At 42.2% G+C, this 22,022-nt stretch overlaps 1 pseudogene; it reads left to right on the forward strand.

Moving 5' to 3' along the window:
• The first annotated feature begins 864 nt into the window (after positions 1 to 864).
• LOC142430527 (U2 small nuclear ribonucleoprotein auxiliary factor 35 kDa subunit-related protein 2 pseudogene) lies at positions 865 to 14,201 on the forward strand (annotated as a pseudogene).
• Positions 14,202 to 22,022: the final 7,821 nt, after the last annotated feature.

A 22,022-nucleotide genomic window follows, 5' to 3' on the forward strand; every position in this document is an offset into this window, starting at 1 on the left:
TAGTCCCTGCCCAGACGCAGCTGTGGCAAGCTGTGGCTGTGCTGTGAAAAAGCCCCTGCACAGCCTTCTGGGGATGTGGAGGAACAGAGAGCAGAGATGTAAACAGAAGCAACAGTGTAGCTGAACCCTGATCCCTACAGGTGGAGCTGCACGGGTCCTGTCCAAGCCCTGAGGCAGGTGAAAGCATACTGTGGCTGTGTTGAGACCAATCCCCACTACAGGCTCCAGATGGTCCCAGCTCCAGCAGGTAGAGTGGCAGGGCCAAGGTCACACCCCAGCAGACTTCCACTGAGGTAAGCCAAAAGCCCCAGCCCTCAAAACCCCATGGGTCTGTGCCTACTTACCTTTATGATGTTCCTCCATTGTTCCAGCAGTGGTGAATTTCCCTCTAAGCAACTCTCCTTGGCTGCATTCTACGGAGTCCCTCTGGTATGTGTCCAAATCATCTTTTTTTATGGATAGAAGAATTTTTATTTCTTCTCTTTGTTAGCCTTTTTTCTTCCCTACCAAAAATTTTCTTATTTTCAGAATCCTAGGCTCATCCACCACCTTGCTACAGCTCTGTCCCGGACGCAGCCTAGGTTGCCCTGGAGCTGCTGCCAGGGCCGCACAGCCCAGCCTGGTGTTTCCGCAGAGGCTGAGCCGCCATCGCCTCCACAGTCAGCCCGCCCTCAGCATTCGGCCCACAGAAGTGACTCCTGCCGGAACGCAGTCTGCAGTCCACAATCCGCACCAAGCCCGGAGAGCCTCAGACAAGAGACGAGCTCAGGGAGGATGTCAGGCTCCAGGGTGTCACAGAGCAGCAAGAGAAAGACCGAGAAGAAACCTGACACTTGGGAAGAAGCGAAATTTCTGATGGGCTCCATGGCAGTCATGAATGACATGCGAAAGCAGAGAACTTTTTGCGATGTGATTCTCATGGTCCAGGAAAGAAAGATCCCTACGCATCGTGTGGTCATGGCTGCAGCCAGCCCAGTTTTTAATGTCATGTTCACAACTGGCATGCTCAAATCAAAATCCTCTGAAGTAGAGCTCAAAGACGTAGACCCTGAAGTTATTGAACACTTGGTGGAATTTGCTTACACGGCTAGGGTTTCTGTGAGTACCAACAATGTGCAGTCTCTGTTGGATGCCGCAAACCAGTACCAGATGGAACCTGTGAAGAACATGTGTGTTGATTTTTTGAAAGAGCAAGTGGATGCTTCAAACTGTCTCAGTCTAAGCATTCTAGCAGAGCGTCTAGTCTGTCCTGAGTTGAAAGCCACTGCAGATGCCTTTATTGACCATAATTTCCCTGACGTTTCCAAAACTGAGGAGTTTCTCCGCCTTGATGCTGAGCTAGTAACAAGTCTGCTCAACCAGGACTCCCTGACGGTGAGTGCAGAGGAGGAAGTTTATGATGCTGCTGTCAGGTGGCTGGGACATGATGCGCCGAATCGCCAGCCTTTTATACTGGATGTCCTCGCTAACGTCAGATTTCCTCTGATCTCAAAACATTTCTTATGTAAAACCATCCCATTTGAACCCCTCATTCAAGACAATCCTGAGTGCCTTAAGATGGTGATGAATGGAATGTGTTACCATCTAATGTCTCCTGAGGATTGGAAAGAACTGGCAGATGGAGCAAGGCCTCGAAGACCACGGTCTTGTAGATATTTTAAGCCAAAGTTGGAAAAAGGTGCATATGGCACACCATCCTGAAGTGAGAATGTAACTTCAGAAATTTCATTTGATGCGTGTTTTGCTCTTTAAAATTACCTGTGTTGATAACTATTTTGTATATCCAACCACATGTTTTTGGTCTTCAAGTAGAACAGTTTAAATAACTAAAGAATTGACCCCAACTTTTCAAAAAAAGTCTCATTCAATAAAGTATGTTATTCTCAAAAGCCAGCATTATTATAATTCCATCACAATATGTTCAGTATTTATATTAAATGTGCCCACCCCTCCCTTATTTTTGTTATAAAACTTTGTCTTGGAAATACTTTGCCATTTACTAGTAACTATCTATATTTTTTCATATTAATTATTTCTAATATAATAATTGCAGCGGCAGCTTTTGTTAGAAATTATTTACCTTGCCTCATCCAAAGTGAACAGTAGTTTATACTCTGATATAAGTAGGCTACTTATTAAATAGGATTCCTTGGCAATTATTTTTAAATTCTTGTACTTGGCATTGTTCAGAAATGTTGGAATGATATTAGCTGTCATTCATTGAGACCCTCCCATAGCTGTCCTATACTTGCCAGGAATGGTGGCTTTTCCTTATTATTATTAAATTGATTTCCTTCAGAGAACATTTTCTGTAGTAACATGTAATTATCCAGAATTAAGCCAATATATTTTTTGGAGCTAATAAACTTATACACTATTATCTCTATATATTCCTTGGATTTAAATGATGACAGGAGGTAATTTGTATTAATTACTGGCTGAAAATGATAGAAAAGAAAATCTTAATCTTTTTTCGAATATTGTCAATAAATGACTTCTTGGCACTCTATATTTTTCTTTTTACGTAAGGTTTTCTTTTATTTAAAAGATCATTCACAAAATACTGTATCCATAGATTTCCTTTCTGTCATACAGTTGAATGTGTTAAGGGCACTCTATTTTAAAGGCGAATCATACCATTCTTAGGATGACAGGGAAGAGAGAAGAACTTTTAATCTATGAAAAGAGGATAATTGAGTTTCAAATAGTTCACTGAGAAATTAAATTAAAAATAACCAGATTTCTTTTTTTTTTCACAACTTTTGGAAGATTGCTTTATGGTCCTGAGGGAAGGAGAAGGGCGGGTATGTTGGGCAGAAATATATTAACCATTGTGCATTTCAAGGAAGGTTCACCATTGCCATTTCGGTGTTCTAATTGGAAAATTCTCCTTTAGAGATGACAGACTATTTCTTGTGCTCCTCATTTTAAGTGGGGGCTCCTCTTTTGGCTTGATATCTCTGCATAATTTAGGCGATGGGTTCCGTGGCCTTTTGTGTCCACTGTAGTTTGACAAAATGACAGGCCATTCTTAGGCCTGGTACACTCTTGATAGACTCTTATATAGAAAACCTAGATTTTTATTTTATTTTCCCTCTTACCATACCTATAGATGTTTGGGATATATTTCTCCTATTGATAATGGTGAGTTGGGTATTTCTCAAACTACTGACATTCACATGTGAGACAACTTCCAGTTCTGTTTAAGACCGATGCCTCTATCCTTTTCTGGGAATTTTATTACATACCCTAAAGTCATTCAAGGCTCTTGTCTACATTTTCTATTGATTATGTATTTTATAATGAATGTTGGATTTTGAGTGTGAACATGGCAAAGGTAGGTAATTTCTTTTTTGTCTTTACACTAGGACCAACAACTCGTTTTTAAATCGATTGTGAACACGGTCTCTTAATAAGCACTTTCATAATTAATAGTATGATAGACAAAAACTTTTTCATCTGTTGAAATCTACTATGTGGTTCATTTTGCATAAGCATGAATAGGAATATAAGACAGGTGTAACAGTACTAAATAAAAAGAGGAATGAAAATAATGAAGTCATCTTTATGAACATCATAGAAAGCATGTTCTCCCTTTATTTCTGGCTTGTAGCCCAGAAACTGTTGACAGAGGTTACTGTTCTCAGCCCAGATTAGTTGGAGGATAGGATTGAGATGGAAAACCCTTGCTTACAGTTAAATATTATACATGTCAATTAATAGTTGTTGTAAACTATGTTTCTCTCTATATTTGTAAATGATGATGTAGCAATCCCTGGTGACACAAAGTTCAAGATCGTGGATGCTATTTGAAAGGTGAGCAGGTACCACCCACCAGCTGGCCCCTTGCACAATTAAACTGACAGTCTGTGTCCAAAAAGATTACAGTTTAGAGATCCCTATGGGGGCAGTTCCAGTCTCTCTAAAGGGTGACATTTAGTCAAAATGGATGATACATTTACAAAACAACATGTCAGTGATGCAGTCTGGACTCTCCCTAACAGATATTAAATGCATGTTTCCTCCTGGTGCTCCTAATCTGAGTTCTAGTCCTAGTCAACTGTTTTGGATAATGGCAAGTTTGCTCTTTATGATACTACTTTGTGGAATCATAAATAATTTTCATTTTGTCTTTTAAACTTGGAAGATTTTCCTGAACCTTATGGCTTCACATACTACGTTCATTATATTTTGAAATTAATTAATTGTCATTTCTGTTTTCTTTATTCATTGCTACACTTCACTTACTCTCTATTAGAATGTGATCATCTCTTAAGTGTCCTCACTATTTGAAGAAAACAAAACATTTTGAAGGCTCTTATAGTTCTTGTACCCACTCATCAATTGTATCAAGATAATTTGTACATGTGTCCCCATCATTATTTCCTAGACATTTCTTTTCTTCTTTTTAAAAAATCAATTTATTGGGGGCTCATACAACTCTTATCACAATCCATGCATCCATCCAGTGTAGTCTTCTCACTCTTAGTTTTCAGATTTCAATGTGCTCTGCAGATAATTTTATCCCCTGGTCTCCTCTTCTAGGAAGAAGGACTCTGTTTCACACAGCACTCCATTTCCAGAACCGTGTGTCCTGCGCACTTCTATTGGACAAGCTACAGCGGTTTGGTAAAGAATATTAATAGGTTCACAGATTGAAAATATGCTCAGTTCAGTTTTCAACATAAAATAACATTGGGAAAATTTCTATATGAACAATGCGTTAAATTTGAGGTATGGCAACACAGAAAATCAGTCTAGAAATGAGATGGGTGTACTCAGATAAATGAAAATTTATCTTAGTATTTAGTGTTTCCTCGAGGTACATTTTTCACCCTGCTCTCAGAACTAAGTTTTGTGGGGATTCATGCTAATCTGGAAAGACTTAGACCATAGCCATGTTTGCTATATGTAATTTGTTTTGTTTTTTTTTTCTCCTCAGAGGAGCGGATTCTTCCCATTCTAAATTGTAATGCAGGATTGTGATGCTGGGAATCTACATAATGATGGAGTGGGAGAAAAAGATAGATTTCTGTGTGTTCTTCTGATTGAGTCTGAACCTTTTATAGCACCTGGGCAGTAAGACTCTGACCTTCATGCCTGTGTTGTAGTTTATAGTTTGGCCTGTCCATGTTCCTTTCCTTCACTGCAAAATCTCCTCTATGTTTGAACTTTTAATATCTGTTCATTATATCCTCACACATAGGTCTCATGGGTAGGATATGGTGTGTGTGGTTGATAGGGGAAATATTTCACCTCCAGCTATGAAAAATCAATGAATTAACCTTCCTCTGGCGCTAAATCTGTTGAGATGATAAAAGACTCCCAATCCAGTGTCTGAATCACAGGGCTTATTTTGAATGTATACTTGAAAATCTTGGGGGGGGGGGTTATAGGTAAAGCCCACAGAATTCGGGGCTCCACTAATGACTGGCCCCAGCAATTTCTCACTGGTACAGTAAATAATACTCAGTCTCTAGAAGTTCATAAAATTTTAATTTACAGTTTTGCTTTATTTTGTTTGTTTGTTTTTTAAATACATGGGTTTGATAGCTTCTGATTCAGGTAAGCAGAACACAGCTGTTCCCATCTGAATAGACCTCCTCTAGATTTCGGATGACATTTGATATGCCAATTCACTTTAATTCTCTGATGGTGCATGCAAGGACTCCCAGCATCTGTGCACCCAAGGCTCATGTTGCAGAATAAGGAGCAGGTGCCTGACTCAGAGAGGAGGAGATGGTCCAAGAGAGACAGAGCAGGGGTCCAGAGTGGAAATGGAGTGGCAGGGGTCCAGAGAGGGCCTAGAGTTTGTACGTGGGCAGAGAGTTGTGGTCATCTCCACATGACAAGACATTATAGAGGGATGAGTGGACAGATAGTATAGGGTGTTTTATCACCCAGCACCGGGAAACTGAGCTACATTTGATCACCCCTTATGCTTTGTCCCTAGGTTCTTCGAGCTAAAACCTGAGAAAGCAGGTCCCTGGCCTCTAAATGAAGAGCATCCAGTGGTTACTGAGTTTCTTTGAGCCCTAAGCACTTGAATTGATTTAGGACCATTCAGGCAAGGAATGATTTTTTTTTTCAGAAAATAGGTACTGTACACTAGAGAAGTATCTGAGTTTGTAGAGATATGTCCTAATCTTATCGGTTCTGGTTAATCTTTTTCACAATACTGATACTTTTTGTGATTAAAATGTACAACTTATGTTAATCTTGTTAATGTATCCTTAATACATCTTGCAAAATTATTAAATTTATTTAGGGGGTTCTATCCAACTTAGGGTGATAAAGTAATATTTCCTTATATTTTATAGATTGTATTGCTTGGTTTTTTATGTGTTCTGAATATTTTACATACTTTTATATTATTTCATTTGTTGCTTTTCAATTTTTCATATATATATCGTTTTGTGGGCTGGTTTTTATGTGAGGAGAGGAAATAAGAAAACTTTATGCCTGTTAAAATAACATTTTGGTATACATAATTTTAAACAAGTAAAAAAACAGAAGTTCATGGAAAATATAGCTGACTATATATGAAAACACACTCAATACATATATAGTAATAGTGAGGGTGATATAGTCAAATGAGTAAGACCTCTCTCCACACCCACCTCAGTCAGTCATTGAAAAATCACTGTATCTCATCACAGACACAGAGCAATGGCCCCGTTGCTTGGTCAGTATTAGTCCATGAGAAGCTGATTTTGTCAGACCTCATCTATGAAGTCAGTGAAATTATAGGGTTCGAGTATAAGTGGATACATCTGTACCAGTCATGACCAACTGTCCAACCACATCATGAGATCATGAGATGTATCCACTACAATCAGGATTCGAGACAACATTTGAGATGAGCAGCGAAGCTATCCTGGTGTGTGGCTCCGTCATGTTCTCGAGGTTTCCACTTATTTATACCTGATGTAGACCAGAAATGCATTCATGAATGTGAATTATGTGCATGTACAAATGCCCTATAGAGTTCAAAGCTTAAGCCATCACCCTTATACAGCAATAAGCAAGGACATTGCCACATAGGCTGTACCTAAACCACTGACACCAAAGTGCACTCATCAAGGACTGACTATGTGGCTTCATTTTCCTATTGGCAGTTGCCCTCAGTAAGATAAGACATGGACTGGAGAGAACACTGAAGCAGCTGCAGAACCTCACCTTCTGGTTTACTTCCTCACAGGTGTGCATGCCCAGATGCAGTTAGTGCAGTCTGAGGCCAAGGTGCAGAAGCCAGGAGAGTAGGTAAAGGTGTCCTGTAGGACTTCCAGACACACCTTTTCCAACTACGGTACGAATTAGGTGTGATGAGCACCAGGAAAAGGCGTTCAGTGGATGGGCTGGATCAACACCCACACTGGGAAGTCAACATATGCCCTGGGCTTTGCACAGGCCCAAAAGACATCTCCTCAGATGTGTCATTCAGCACAGCTTATCTACAGATTGGCAGCCTGAACTCCGAGGACACTGCCACCTCTTCCTGTGTGAGACACACGCTGTAGAAATCCACATCCTGAGAGCGTCAGGACACCTGAGGGGAGGGCAGCTGTACTGGCTGAGGCAGTCTCTCAGAATATATAGTTGAATCTTCTCTTTACTTACCAGTTATGAAGTTAGAGATGAGAAACAAAGAAAATTACTTCCTGTGAAATTAGCATTACAATACTATGAAATTATATCAGCCCCTCTAGGGGGGAAAATAAGAAATACCTTGGTATGTAGCTTTTCCTTAGCTCTCTGTGTAAATACTTCCATCTCCGTACTGACAACTATGCAGACTCCATGAAGGGTTAATTTACCACCTCCAGAGACAATGATAAGAACACGGTTTATTGGCAAATAGACGGTTGGGAAATGGAAGGCAAGGCCATCTAGTACTCTGTGAGAAAAAAGGGAGAGGGAGTCAGTGTGATCCCAGAAACAGACTCCCTGTTGGGAGAGACCTGAGCTGCAGGGGACACTCAGAACCCACAGATCTCAGGACACACCCCAGGGGCACAGGGTTGGCTTCTTGTGGTCTGGGGATGCATCTCCATTGCACTGTTTCCCCCAATAAATTTGTCTATTTTTATGACAAAGGAATGCAATATTAATGTATACGAAATATGTAAAATCAGACCTATTACACATAGGATGTATAATAATGGAATTGAAATCTCATCAGCAGAAAGTGAGGAGGAAGGAGCACATAAAATATAACTTTTATTTATTGCTGTTATACCTCACTTATTTGTATGTTAAAGTTTACAGCAAATGCGTTTTTCAAGTACTGTTTGATAATAGATGTATTGGTTGGATTTCCTTGAAGGCGGATATGATCTTTTCACAGACAGTACTGCATTCCATGATGGGTTTAGCAAGATCCTTTCTGACAATGAATGCTATCCCCTTCTCTTCATTGTGTTGTTCTTGGCATAGTAAATCTTATGATTTCCTGATCAACTTGCAATACCATTTAAGTCCATTTAAGCTCACTAATGCCAAGGATATCAAGCAAACATCAAGCATCCCATATCATCTTTGGCCCCTTCCAGTTTTCCTCAATTTATAGTATGCAAATGATCAGCTTTGATCATCAGAAGACTTTTGGAGCTGTTTCGCATTACCTTGAGACATGTTCTATCAGCAAATGAAGATCCTGACGGCTCCACTCCCAGAGGCTTTACCCAAATCACACCATCATGGCCGACTCCCTTCCAAGAAACCAGCTCCACTTCAGTCACATTTTGAGTGCCCTCAAACATGAGGGGCCCATCCTCTGACAGTAGCTTCAATGATTTCCTAATTCCTTTCCTTAGGCTGTCAGTATTTAACAATACTTCAAAAGTATGCATAAGATTTTCAAAGCTTCTTCCACTGAAGAATGTAGTGGGGTCCTTCTAAATTGTCTAGTCTTAGTCTGGAAGCTTTGATGAAATCGGTTCACTTTGGGTGTCCCTGCTGGCATTTTATATAACAGTGACATATCTTCTAGCATCACAGCAACACACAAGCCACCACAGTATAAAGAACTAGCAAACAGGTGGTGAGAATATAACATTATTCCTTCCAAATATACAAATTCTGGCTAATATTTTAAATGCAATAAATAAGTAAAAGCAGAACTCCATCAAATAGTGGATTAATTCAATTTAATATTTTCAATTATGGTCTTAACAATTAAATAAAAAGCCATGAGGACATCAAGAATTTAATAAGTAAACAAACAAATAAATGGGTCTAGCAAACTAGAATCAGTGACCAATACATAGCATACTCAACCAAAACCAAAATATATTGCTCCCGTTAAGCTTGGATTTATTTCAGAAATAAAGTTAAGCATGAAATGAATAGAAACAGAAACAGATAATAAAAATTCAGATAGATGAGAGATACGAAATATGGACAGGCTCTTTAGAGAAAATTGACAGCTAAATCGATAGTTCAGCAGATTGATAGACCATTTAATAGATTTATGATAGATAGATAGATAGATAGATAGATAGATAGATAGATAGATAGATAGAAAGACAGCAGAGATAGGAAAATGTGTAGATGGATGGCAGAGAGAAAGAGAAACGCATTCAACAAACACCAGTGTCATTGTGCATTTAAGTTCAGGGGTTTGGGCTGAGTCCAGGCAGATGGTGTTCAGAGAACACTCTTGTCTATCCTGAGATAAATTGAAGACTAAATGCACAAACTACTACATGAGGTATGTTATAAGGAGTAAGGATGTTATAAAACAATGATTCACTCTTCAAGAGATTATCTCAAGTACCTGGGTCCCCACAGCAGGAATAAATCACCTATTTGATGTGTGTGGTGATGCAGGTAAAAGTAGGTCAGGGAAGCTATGTGAGACCAGACTGTAAGCACCATGAGGGGAATGTTGGGATGTATTGCACAGGGTCTCAGGACAAACAGGCACATGACCCAGATTCAAGACTCAGTGCCTGGGGAACAAGATACAGGTTTCCTAGCAGCATTTGGGCCTCCCCTACCCCATTCCCTTGTGTCATGATTTTTAGTCCTCTTCCTGTCTTTGAGAACTGATATTTAGATGTTTTTTAGCATAACTCTCAACTCCAGTGAACAGAGGGAAGAGAATGAAGCATGGAATTATGATATCTTCTCTGGGTCCTTGTTCTTTTCTTGGGAGACTCTGAGTGCATAACCCACAAGCTGAGGTGCTCTCTCCACATCAGAGGAGAACTGAAGGGAAACATTTTAATATTATTTTCTATTTTTATCTTTACACTTTCTTGTGGATTGCGTGAAGGTGTACCGAGAAAATTAATGTTCATTCAACTATTTATACACTCTTGTTTCATTTCATTGACTGCAATACACACAAACTCCTGTTACAATTACCTTTTCTTTCCAAACATTCTGAATGTTCCCTGGATAAATGTTGCCCTTTGAATCACAGAAGTTTGATAGTTTTAAGGTTATTGTATCTCCCCAGGACAATTGCTCCTTGGGAGGTTTGTGGACTATTTGACTGGAAGTTTTTCCAAGGGGTGAGTTCAGTCCCATACCTGAAGGGATGCTGACAGCCGTATTCTCAGGACTTCCACGAGTCTACCCAAGCGGTAAGCCTAGTGTTTTTATTTTCTTTGTGTGTGTGTGTGTGCATGCGTGTGTATTCTTTCACTTTTTATCCCACTCTGCCCAAGACCTTCTAATGCTACCTTTTACAGCGAAGTGGGTACTGATAGCAAGGTACCACCTATTTCTTCTGGTCATAGGGTTCAGGACACTTGTATCTATGATTCATTATAGCATTAGATGAATGGTGTCCATGTGTCTTCAATGATCATCACTCTGGAAAGGGAGAAACAATTAGCTGCACCTCATGTGGTTTAAAGTCCCCTGTCACTACTCTCAAAACCCAGATGTAGGACATTATCTTTGTGGGCTGTTATGTCAGCGGTTCTTGGTGTTCTCTAACCTCCAAGGCCTCCTCTTCAGAGAGAAAAGTTAACTCACTGATGGTTTTCTTTAGTTTAGATCACAGTAGATCAGAGTAATGTTTAGACAGATTATGAAACTAATGAAGGTGAAATATTCCACATTTTGGACTTTTAACTTCTCTTGTGAACAGAGTTCCACTGTCAGAGAGTTGGTAACAAGGGCCAGGTTGACCATGAGTGTTCAGAGAGACACACTCATCTTTGGCTTTAATCTGCACAGATTTGTCTGGCACTCCGAGTAAAGCTGACATTTCCTAAGATTTGTTTCCTCTCCTCAGGCAGCAGGAAGCACAGGGCAGACCTGAGCACTAGGACATACCTGAGAGTCTACTGAAAAGGGACCATTTGGGAGATAAGATTCTTCAGTGTCTTCACTAAGGAGTCAGAGGTACTTTCTATCCTGGACATAATTCCCTGCAGACAGTAAGGAGGGACTGTCTGTGAGGGCCCAGGCTCCTTGGGCTGCAGCTTCACACCGGGTTTCAAACCACTGTCACCTGAGTGTGGACTGAGAGATGCACTGAGTGGAGAACCACGGTTCAATACTTTCTGGGGTTAATGTGCCAATGACTGTGTGTTTGTGTCTTTTTGTGTGTGTTGTGTGATGTTATTAGGATCAGGTTCTGTCCCTCTCAACAGTCCCAAGACCCACACCTCCCCCTGCCTTGGGTTTCCATGGTTATAAGGCTGGAGGAGTCTGACATGGAGGGCAGGGCAGAAATATGCAAAGTGGAAGACACCCATTTTAGACCCACAGGCTACCTCCCCAGGGGAAGCACCCTCATCACCCAGCTGGGGACCACAATGTGATTACTTTCCATCCTCCTTGCAAGATGGAGTTCTGCCACCCTAACTCTCCTCATTACTCTTCTCCCAGGTCAGGATCGCCACAGGGTCTGAGAAGAATGGAGGGCAGTGTGTGAAGAGGAAATCTCTGATCTCTGAATCCTATTTCCACAGGTGTCTGTGCCCAGGTGTAGCTGGTGCAGTCTAGGGCAGAGATGAAGAGACCTGGAGAATCTTTGAGGATCTCTTGTAAGACATCTGGGTTCAGCTTTACTAGCTACTATTTGCACTGGATTAGGCAGATGCCTGGAATAGGCTCGGAATGGATAGGAAGAATTGATCCTGAAAACTCTCAAACAAAGTACAACCCATCCTTCCAAGGAAAAGTCAGCATCTCCACAGACAACTCCATCAGCACCATGTCCCTGCAGTGGAGCAGCCTGAAGGACTTAGACACGGCCATGTATTACTGTGCAAGACACACAGTGAGAGAAACCACTTCCTGAGAGGGGTAGAAACCCTCAGAGCAGAAGTCTCAGAGGCACCTTCCTGTTCAGCAGAAGAGGAAAACTGTCCGCTGTCTCCTACAGAGTGAGAACATGAGATCATGTCACCAGCCACTGAAATGGCAGGGAGGCATCTCCCCACATGGGACCACTGATGCCTTTTATTGGATTAGACTCCCCTGGAGTAGCCCAGTCTGTGACAGCTGAATAACAGCAGTGCTGTAGAGCAGGGGAGGCAAGGTTTTGTTTGAAATTTTCAGAGTTCAGCCATTGCTGCCCTTGAAGAATGAGCAGGTGCATTGTCTTACAGGAAAGAAAAACCTCAGCTCAAATTTCCTGGCCTTTTTCTCACCAACCATTCTCAGTATTATTAGAACTTCTTCCTGATAAGTACCCACAATCCCCTCAAATGCTCATTTGTTTGCCTTCTAACTTGATTTACCTGCCTGCATTCAAATTGATTTGGAGAGAGCTTTATAAAACTCTACTGGTGGCTCTCTTCCGGCCTGGCGCTGGGCCTGGGAGCCGCCGAGAAGATGGGGGAGCCCAGAGATGCTAGTGTCTCCCAGGGTCTGAGGTCGCATGTGGTGAGAGGGTAGTCGCCAAAGAGGTAAGGGATGAAGCGCGCTCAGGCTGCGCCTGAAGAGTGAGCGAGCGGGCAGGCAATGAGCTGATCCTGATGAGCGGCCAGCTGCTGCACTTGCTGCCCAATCTGTCAGGGGCGTCCAGGGGCAGTGGAAGCCACAGAAGTACAGGGCCACCCTGAAGAAGGAGAAGCGAAAGAAGCTTGGGCAGGAGCTCGCGCGACTGGGAGACTCAGGACTGTCACTGGAGGAGCCAGATGCGGTGGCTTTAGCTGAAGAATGCCACCAAGAGGAGCAGAAGTTGTAGGAGACAGAGAGGCAAAATTTACACGAGGAGTGGTTGCTGAGAGAGCAGAAGGCCCAAGAAGAATTCCGGATAAAGAAAGAAAAGGAAGAGGCGGCCAGAAGACGGCAGGAAGAACTAGAGCGGAAGTTAAAAGAAGAATGGGAAGCGCAGCAGAGGAAAGAGCGGGAGGAGGAGGAGGAGCAGAAGCTGCAGGAGAAGCATGAGAAAGAGGAAGCCATGCAGAAGATGCTGCATCAGGCGGAAAATGAGTTGGAAAACGGTGCCACATGGCAAAACCCAGAGCCACCCTTGGATGTAAGAATACTGGAGAAAGACCGGGCCTTTTGTCCATTCTACAGTAAAACCGGAGCGTGCCGATGCACGGAAGCACACTTTCCCAGCATCGAGTCCCGCCCTTCTTGTGAAAAGCATGTTCACGACGTATGGCATGGAGCAGTGCCAAGTGGATGACTATGACCCGGATGCCAGCCTGGAGTACAGCGAGACCTACCAGCAGTTTCTGGAGTTCTATGACGATGTGCTCCCTGAGTTCAAGAACGTGGGGAAGGTGGTACAGTTCAAGGTCAGCTGCAACTTTGAACCTCATCTGAGGGGCAACGTGTATGTCCAGTATCAATCAGACTTCCAAGCAGCCCTTTCTCTGTTTAATGGAAGGTGGTAAGCGGGACGACAGATGCAGTGCGAATTCTGCCCGGTGACCTGGTGGCAAATGGCGATTTGTGGTTTATTCGAGACCCAGCAGTGCCCACGCGGCAAGCACTGCAAGTTTCTCCACGTGTTCCGAAATTCCAACAATGAGTTTTGGGAAGCGGACAGAGACATGTACCTGTCCCCAGATGGGACTAGCTCATCCTATGGGAAGAGCTGAGATTGGAGAGAGAGGCTGGGCCACCGTCACAGCTACTACAACAGGTCCAGGGGAAGACGGAGTCGTAGTTCCGACTATTCCTACCACAGAAACGGGGAGTTGGAGAGGAGAAGTCGGCACAGGGGAAAGAAATCTCATAAGCATGTGTCCAAAAGCCGAGACAGGCGCAGCTCCTGAAGTAGAGGCAAGAAAAGAGGCCGCAGCCGGAGTCGCAGCAGAAACCGCAGCCCCCGGAGGCCCCAGAGCCGTGGGAGGAGGCAGGCATGTAGCTGAGATAGAAACACCCAGAGCCCCAAAGCCAGGTAAATTGCTTTTGGTCCTAAATGGATTTCTAGTTTTCTAGTATTTCTAGTTATTCTGGCTGCTGAGCACGCTGGCCAGAAGGGATGTGTGCCGAGCCGCGGACTCGAAAGTAAAAAGGTGTGTTAGTGTAGGAAATGGAGACAAGAGTGTGCATGGAGGGCATGCTAACCTGCGCAGCTAGTTCACTTAATCTGGGAGGGTCCAGCATGGATTTTTCTAGTTACTGTGGGGCTGCGGGTGAATGTTTTCACCCTGAAATATGGCTTCATTTCCAACAGCCCCTATTCGGACAGGACTGTACTCGCTGAATCTACCAGTGTATTTTGCCCTCTCCCAAGGGTTGGATTTTTATTTAAAATTTTGTACTCTTTAAAGAAGCCTTTGTTGAAAACAATTGAAATAGAAAAACCCCCACAATAAAAATAAACCGTGTATTTCTTGAAAAAAAACAAAAAAAACTCTCCTGGTGGAGCAGTGGCGCTGTGGCCTTAACAAACTGCTCATGGATCCCAGACCTTCTACCAGTCAGTTACACTCATAGGGAAATACTTGGTATAGTTTCCTGGTTAAAAAATGACCTCCCCAGAAGGAGACTCGAGTCTGCTGAGCCAGGATGTACTTGGTTCAGAAATGTTTACATCCTTCCTTCCCCTCTTTCTCCTGAAATGCTGGTCCAACCATGGAATCAGTGTCAGGGAAAGAGTGTTTTGGATTGAGTAGATTCAGGCAGCACCCAGGGAGAGGCCATGGTGTACAAAGATCTCCTACTTGTGGTCACTGTAGTGCTGACATTGAACCTGCCAAGAAACATTTCTACCTACCTGTGACCACTGTGAGCACTGAGGACACATCTGTGTATTGCCGTGCAGGCAGACACAGAGAGGGAAGTCAGTGTGGCCCTCACAGGACAGCTCTGGGGTTGGACTGCATGGGGCTTTTCGACCAGCAAGGGGCATTCAAGACAAACAACAAGCCCAGGATGCAGGAGCAGGTAGATTGCTGAGCACAGGTGGGGCTTTCTGCTGTGTCTTGAGTTGGTTTTGTTCCCACCATTCTCAAAGATATCCAGGGGAAACCCTATTTACAATTGCAGGAGTGTATTAATGTCTCCTAAATTGTAACAAGAAACTCTCAAAGACATCAAGTTGACTTTCTACCCAAAGTGACCATATAGCATAGGCTCGAATTACCTCTGTAAACGGTATTTGCATAGAAGTGGCTAGTCTTGAAATCTAGGAGTACATATGGAGGCCAAGTGAAAAGGAGGGATGGGGAAGAAAAGGAAAATAAGAGATATGTGGCGAAGATTTAGGGCCCAGGCCCACCCAAGGGGAGGGTACTGTTTTTGTCTCCACAGGGAAAGAGGGACCAGATTAATATCCAGTGTTCTGGGATGCAAATGCACCCGGATGGCATGGAATAGGGAGCCAGGGGAGGGGCCTGAGGGCTCGGTCCCAATACCAGCTACATGGCCAACTGCCCACCTTCCCAGAAGAATGTACTTTACAGGACGGCACTAAAGCTACCACTAGGGGAGAGGGACATGTCTGACCAGAGAACATGGGAGCAAATGAAAGGGGAGGAAGAGAGAGTAGAGCACAACCTGGCACACCAGGCCTGGAGGACAATATCCCTGCTCTGAATAGCCAATGCACTGAGTGAACCAGATGGCTGGCCCCAGTATGAGACACAACGTCCCTCATGGATCCATGGACCTACGGGAAACAACACTGGAGACTCAGTGTTGAGATTGGCCCGGACTGACCCCACGACACCGAGGCCAAATACTAAAAGCATGTGGCAGAGCAATGCGGGGAGCAGATCAGGGAGCTCTCAAGGGGGTGCAAAGGATAGGCTTGGGGTCAGAGCGTGGCACCCCATTGGACTTGATTGCAGGAAATGCCTACAGGTGAAAAATCAGACCTTGATCTATTTACAGGTTTTTCTTTGTTTTAAAATGCTTTTTCTTTTTTAAAAATTGATTTTTTCTTTTATGAGTCATTGGTTTTCTTTTTTGTTGTCATCATTGTCTTCTCTTTTTTCTATTTGTCTTGCTATGCCTTGTTTTGGGTGCATATTATTATCTCTGCAAATCTATCTAGATAAGATAGACTGGGTGAACAGCCTGGAGGAGGAAACAATGGGACCTATGGTTTCAGGGGGACATGGAGAGGGGTAGGTGGGGGTAAGAAGGTGGTGTTGACTAACCCAGGGACAAGGGAACAACAAGTGATCCAAAATTATTGGAAAGGAGGGTGTGAGAGGCCTGGTAAGGGGGACATAACCAAGAGAAAATACTGAAACCCAAATGAATGTTGATCATGATAGTGGGACAAGAGGAAAGTAAAAGGAAATATAGGAAAGAACTAGGAGACAGGGGCTATTCATAGAGGACTAAATACAGGCATGTACATGTGTAAATATATTTGTATATGATGGGGAAATAGATCTATGTGCATATGTTTATAGGTTTAGTATTAAGGTAGCAGATGGACATTGGGCCTCCACTCAAGTACTTACTCAATGCAAGAGCAATTTGTTCTATTAAATTGACATTCCATGATGCTCACCTTCCAGACACAATCGCTGAAGACAAAGCGGATGCATATGCAAATGTGGTGAAGAAAGCTGATGGTGCCTGGCTATCAGAAGATATAGCATCTGAGGTCTTAAAGACTTGAAGGTTAACAAGCAGTCATCTAGATCAGAAGCATCAAAGCCCACATGGAAGACGTACACCAGCCTGTATGACCATGAGGTGTAGTAGGAACCAGGTATCAGACATCAAAGAACAAAAAAACTCATATCAGTGGGTGCTCACCTTCCTGATATGATCATGAAGACAAATGTGTGCATAAGCAAATGTGATGAAGAAAGCTGATGGTGCCTAGCTATCAAAAGCTATAGCATCTGGGGTCTTAAAGGTTTGAAGATAAACAAGCAGCCATCTAGCTCAGAAGCACAAAGCCCACATGGAAGAAACACACCAGCCCGTGTGACCATGAGCTGTTGAAAGGATCAGGTGCAAGTCATCAATGAACGAAAAATCATATCATTTTAAATGAGGTTGAGTGCAGAGTTGGAGACCCAAAGCCCATCTGTAGGGAACTGGACATCCCTTACTGAATGGTAGCGGGGAGGAGATGAGTCAGTCAGGTTGCAGGGTAGCAATGATGAAACATACAACTTTCCAAAAAGGAAAATACAAATATAGTCCACAAAATAAGTGATATGAAAGTGGCAGGCTTATCCCCAGTCGATAGTGGAAAATGTGTGTGCCCAAGGGCTGAGTGTGTGGGGTGATCTGGCAGTCCCACTGGGTTCCTGCTGTCCCCAGAGTCATTGTATGTTATTCACTGCACAGCATGGTGTCTATTAACAACTTGCCATCCTCTGCAGTCTGAAAATGAATGACTTTCTAAATTGCTAGTATTATGATGAAGGTAAAACAAATTTATTTTGTTTTAACTTGACATTTAATTCGAGAACTGTGACTATTTCTCAGAAAGTGAATTTTTACATGAATGCTAACTAAAAGTTAGTGCAAATTTGTATCACAAGTAGAGAATATTTAAGAATAAAAATACATTTTACTCAAGGGAACAAGTCATCCAAATCGGTGGTGAGGAGGGTGTAGGAGGCTTGGTAGGGCTTGATCACGGGTAATGTAATTTCTATAGGAATTCCTGAAACCCAAATGAAGGCTGAGTATGATAGTGGGACAAGAGGAAAGCAGAAGGGAATAGAGGAACGAAATAGGAGGCAAAGGACATGTATAGAGGTCTAAATAAAGACATGCTCATATGGAAATATATTTGTATATGACGATGGGGAAATAGATCTATGTGTATATATATATATATAGGTTTAGTATTAAGGTAGTAAATGGACATTGGGTCTCCACTCAAATACTCCCTCAATGCAAGAATACTTTGTTCTGTTAAACTGGCATTCCATGATGCTCACCTTCCCGAAACTGTTGCTGAAGACAGCGCAGGTGCATAAGCAAATGTGGAGAAAAAAACTGACGGCTATCAAAAGATAAAGCTTTTAGGGTCTTAAAGACTTGAAGGTAAACAAGCGGCCGTCTAGTTCAGAAGCAAGAAAGCCCACGTGGAAGTAGCACACAAGCTTGTGTGATCACGAGGTGCCGAAGAGATAAGTTGTTAGGCATCAAAGAACAAAAATAAAAAACCAAAACCATATTATTTTGTGCACACTTTCCTGATATGATAGCTGAAGGAAAATGGGTGTGTAAGCAAATGTGGTGAAGAAAACTGATGGTGCCTGGCTAACAAAAGATATAACATTTCGGGTCTTAAAGTCTTGAAGGTAAACAAGCAGTCATCTAGCTCAGAAGCAACAAAGCCCAAAATAAAGGAACACTGTGTGATCACGAGATGTTGAAGGGATCAGGTGTCAGACATCAAAGAACAGAAAATCATACCATTGTGTGCTCACTTTCGTGATACTATCACTGAAGACAAATGGGTGCAGAAGCAAAATTGGTGAAGAAAGGTGATGGTGTCTGGCTAACAAAAGATATAGCGTTTGGGGTCTTAAAGGCTTGAAGGGAAACAAGCAGCCTTCTAGCTCAGAAACAACAAAGTCCACATGGAAGATGCACACCAGCTTGTGGGATGAGGAGGTGTCAAAGGGATTAGGTATCAGGCATCAAAGAACAAAAATTCAAATCATTGTGAATGAGGGGGAATGCAGATTGGGGACCCAAGACCCATCTGTAGGCAACTGGACATTCCCTTACAGAAGAGTCCTGGAGAGGAGACAAGCCAGTCAGGGTACAGTGTAGCAATGATGAAACATACAACTTTCCACTAGTTCCTAAATGTTTCCTCCCCCACCTCTCCCTACTCCCTCACTATCATGATCCCAAGTCTAGCTTACAAATATAGCTAGAACAGAGGATGTACACTAGTACGGATAGAAACTAGAAACACAGGAAATCCAGGACAGATGATTGCTTCAGAGTGCCAATACCGGGAGGGTAAAGGGAGGGTGGGGTGGGAAGGGGGAAACAATTACAAGGATCTACATATAACCTCCTCCCTGGGGATGGACAACCGAAAAGTGGGTGAAGGAAGATGTCAGACAGTGTAAGATATGACAAAATAATAATAATTTATGAATTGTCAAGGGTTCATGAGGGAGGGAGGAACAGGGAGGGTGGGGAAAATGAGGAGCTGATACCAAGGGCTTCAGTACAAAGCAAATGTGTTGAGAATGTTCATGGTAACAAATGTACAAAGGTGCTCAACACAATGGATGGTTGTATGGATAGTGAGAAGAGTTGTATGAGCCTCTGACAATATGATGAATATATATACATATATAAGTATGTATTATTGAATATCTGGAGACTAGAAGTTCAAATTCCTCTCTTTATTTTGAGCTGACTCTTAAAAGTCAGCATACTTCATGATGGCTCTAAGCATCCTCCTTACTCCCAGCTCCTCTCACACAACAAGCTATGAGGAAAAGCATTCACTCTCTCTCCCAATAGCTAAAGTCAAAGCAAAACACATTTTAAAAATGTTACATGACTGAGTCTTTTATAGTGCCCTTGATATTGCCTTGGCCGCTTCAGCCAAATATATTAAAGATCAAGTGACTGGAATTTTCTTTTAATTTCCAGGATCCTTCTGCATTTAAACTCTGAAAATATTCTTTATGAATCATTACAATTATTATTGTCCATTCCTGCATTTCTTACCCCCTCCCTTCATTAAACTCTTTAATTTTTCACTGAAGCTCTAATTTGGTCTTTGGAAGGAGGAACCAAAAAGGAAATCATATGTACATTTCTTGACCATTGATGTCAACCAATTACTTCTAAATTCCTTTAAAAAAAAGACAGAAAGAAAACAAACAATAAATGACAATGAATTTACCATTCCTGGGGAAAAAAGTTATCTTTGATAAATAGTCTTCTGTGGCAAGATTATATTTGTTGTCAATATAACATAGTAGCTAAGGCGAATCTGACTACAGTATAAAGAACAATTATGAACATTGGACAATCTGTTTGAGATTATTGCCCAACCTGCTTAATGGTGTGTCACAATTTAAATTCCACAGCTTTTCCAAGGAACTTCCCCTTGGATATGAGATTTTGCCATAGATGTTGTAGTACCTCATTTATTGCCCATAATTCTTCCGCATTTTCCTTCCTGATAATCTGTATCCGTTAAGCGATTGTGTCCCTGAAAAATATTCCATTACACCAAATGAGTATCAGTTTTGACTAAATCTGGCCAGGCAAACATGTCCACAAAAAACATCCCCAAACTTAGGTCACAGGTCACATGAAACGAAGGACTTTGTTCAAGGAACCAAAAGGCACCATAGATACATCACCAGGCTAAATAAGTAGACATGTGGAATCAAGAAGCACAAGTAGCCATAACTTATTAAGAATTATAGCCCTGTCCTAATCCAGATTCATGCTAATCCCTGTGAAATATTTCATATCCATATCCTATACATTTACTTATTGGTATACTTGTCTAAAACTGTAAACATGTCTAATCATTATTTTTCTGGTGCTTACCTTGGGGAATCTTCTGGCTCAGTCTTTGCTTGATCAAAGGTAAGCAGACCCCTTTCACTTTCATGCAGCCCCTGTCTTTTTCCAAGCAAGAGCCCTTTTGGTAACATGTTATATCTTTCCTTGTGCTGAGTGTGTTTGTTTGTTTTTACATCACTTTATTAGGGGCTCATACAACTCTTTTTTCCATATTTAAAAAAATCATTTTTAGCGGCTCATACAACTTTTATCACAATCCATACATATACCAATTGTGTAAATCACACTTGTACATTCATTGCCCTCAAAATTCTCAAAACGTTTGCTCTCCACTTAAACCCCTGGTATCAGCTCATTTTCCCCTCCCTCATTGCTCCCCGCTCCCTCATAAACCTTTGATAATTTATAAATTATTATTTTGTTATATCTTACACTGTCCAACATCTCCCTTGACCCACTTTTGGGTTGCCATCCCCCAGGGTGGAGGTTATATGTAGATCCTTGTAATCAGATCCCCCTTTCCACCCCACCCTCCCGGTATCGCCACTCTCACCACTGCTCCTAAAGGGATCATCTGTCTTGGATTCCCTGTGTTTCAGTTCCTATCTGTACCAGTGTACATCCTCTGGTCTAGCCAGATTTGTAAAGTAGAATTGGGATCATGGTAGTGGTGGGGGGAAGAAGCATTTAGGAACTAGAGGAAAGTTGTATGTTTCATTTTTGCTACACTGCACCCTGAATGGCTTGTCTCCTCCCCACAACCCTTCTGTAAGGGGATGTCCAATTACCATAAATGGGCTTTGGATCTCCCCTCTGCACACCCCCTCAATCACAATGATATGCTTTTTTGTTCTTATGATGCCTGATAACTGATCCCTTCGACAACTCATGATTGCACAGGCTACTGTACTTCTTCCATGTGGGTCTTGTTGCTTCTGAACTAGATGTCCGTTTGTGTACCTTTAAGCCTTTAGACCCCAGACTCTATATCTTTTGATAATCAGGCACCATCAGCTTTCTTTGCCACATTTCCTTATGTACCCATTTGCATTCAGTGATCCTATCAGGTAGGTTGGCACACATTGATATGATTTTTTTCTTTGAAGCCTGCTGACACCTCGTGATTGCACAGGCTAGTGTTCTTCTTCCAC

Source organism: Tenrec ecaudatus, chromosome 17 (assembly GCF_050624435.1).
Source record: "Tenrec ecaudatus isolate mTenEca1 chromosome 17, mTenEca1.hap1, whole genome shotgun sequence".
In the NCBI taxonomy this organism is placed as follows: domain Eukaryota; kingdom Metazoa; phylum Chordata; class Mammalia; order Afrosoricida; family Tenrecidae; genus Tenrec; species Tenrec ecaudatus.